The sequence below is a fragment of the Prionailurus viverrinus genome, chromosome D4, assembly GCF_022837055.1.
Source record: "Prionailurus viverrinus isolate Anna chromosome D4, UM_Priviv_1.0, whole genome shotgun sequence".
In the NCBI taxonomy this organism is placed as follows: Eukaryota; Metazoa; Chordata; class Mammalia; order Carnivora; family Felidae; genus Prionailurus; species Prionailurus viverrinus.
This window is the reverse complement of record NC_062573.1, coordinates 25,369,020-25,371,007: the sequence shown is the minus strand read 5'-3', so window position 1 is coordinate 25,371,007 and position 1,988 is coordinate 25,369,020. Positions and strand designations below refer to the sequence as shown.

General features: G+C 45.5%; 1 pseudogene; it reads left to right on the top strand.

The window, feature by feature from the left end:
* The first annotated feature begins 1,022 nt into the window (after positions 1-1,022).
* Positions 1,023-1,770, top strand: LOC125149852 (glyceraldehyde-3-phosphate dehydrogenase-like; annotated as a pseudogene).
* Positions 1,771-1,988: the final 218 nt, after the last annotated feature.

The following is a 1,988-nucleotide window of genomic DNA, read 5'->3' as shown; positions in this document are numbered from 1 at the left end:
ATTTGGTTATATAGGAGCTATGCAATTCAAGCTTTTAAAAAAGATCTAGCGTGGTGATGCTGGTGGGAACCAGAGGAGAAAGGATGTGTAGTACCTTGGATGGAAGTAGAATTCACAGGTCTTCATGACGGATGCGGTGTAGGGGTGAGAGAGAAAAAAAAACCCACATAAGAGTCCTAGGATATTAGCTCTTCCATAAGCTCCAAGAAGATAAATACCAAATCTTTATTTTCCTTATCCTTGTATCTACAGTATTCAACACATAGTTTAGTGTGAGATATTTGTTGTTCACTGATAGAAAACCACTACGTATTTTTTTATTAGAATTGTTTTTAATTTTAGAGACAGTGAGGGCACACTCACAAGCAGGGGAGAGGGGTAGAGTGGGAGAGAGAGAGAGAGAGAAAGAATCTTAAGCAAGCTCTATGCTCAGCATGTAGCCCGATGCAGGGCTCGATCCTATGACCCCAGGACCATGACCTGAACCAAAATCAAGAGTCTGATGCTCAACTGACTGAGCCAATCAGGCGCTCCTGTTTTTGTTTTAACTGAGGGACTAACATGATCATATTTAGGATTTAGATAGCTAGCATTGATAGGGGAGAGGATGAACAAGGCTGAGAGGTATCTATCAAAATCCAGTCTCCTTTTCTTCCTGAGAATACAGCTATACTAGAGTTCCCAGCCGCTATTAAGTTAGGTACAGTTATGCAAGCATGCTCTATCCAAAGCAATGTGAGATGCACCAAACCCACATCAGTACACATTAGGCTGAAACTTTTTCTACTTTCTCTTTCCAGCAGCTGCAATATGCACATGGTGACCCTGCCTCTACTGCACAAATAAAGAAAAGGTCCTAGCAGTTGACAGAAACACAAGATGGGAGGAGTTTGGATCCCTGAATCACTACATAGAGGAGAGTTACCTGCTGACTTAGAAACCTACTCTGAAAGGAGATGAGAAATGAACTTATTGTTCTTTCAGAGGTCTACTTTTTTCTGTCAATGTAGCCATCCTTATTAATGCAGGGTGGGAGCAATGCTAGTGCAGAGTATGTTGTGGAGTCTGCTGGGGTCTTCACCACCATGGAGAAGACTGTGGTTCACCTTAAGGGTGAGGCCAAGAGGGCCATCATCTCTGCCCCTTCTGCTGATTCGCTCATGTTTGTGATGGTCATGAACCATGAGAAGTATGACAACTCCCTCAAGATTGTCAGCAATGCCTTCTACCAACTGCTTGGCTACTCTGGCCAAGGTCATCCATGACAACTTTGGCATTGTGGAGGGGCTCAGGACCACAGTTCATGCCATCACTGCCACAGTCTTCTACTGTGGACAACCACTCTGAGAAGCTGTGGTGTGATGTCCAACAGGCTTCCCAGAACATCATCCCTGCTTCTATTGGAGCTGCCAAGGCTGCAGGCAAGGTCATCCCTGAACTGAATGGGAAGCTTACTGGCATGGCCTTCTGTGTCCCCACCCTTAATGTATCAGTCATGGATCTGACCTGCTGCTTGGAGAAAGCTGCCAAATACAATGATATCGAGAAGGTGGTGAAGCAGGCATCAGGATGCCCCTTCAAGGGCATCCTGGACTACACTGAGGACCGTCATCTTTTGCTCTTTCCACCTTTGATGCTGGGGCTGGCATTGCTCTCAATGACCACCTTGTCAAGCTCATTTCCTGGTATGACAATGAATTTGGCTACAGCAACTGGGTAGTGGACTTTATGGTCCACGTGGCCTCCAAAGAGTAAGAGCCCCCTGGACTACCAGCCTCAGCAAGAGGAAGAGAGAGGCCCTCAGCAGCTGGGGAATCCTTGTCCCAACTCATCCCAAACACACTGAGAATCCCCTGACCTCCAGTTTCCATCCCAGACCCCCTGAAGAAGGGGAGGGGCTTGGGGAGTCCTACCTTATCAGGTACTATCAATAAATGATACTGTATCCAACAAAAAAAAAAAGTAAAATTTTAGCTATATTTTCTCTT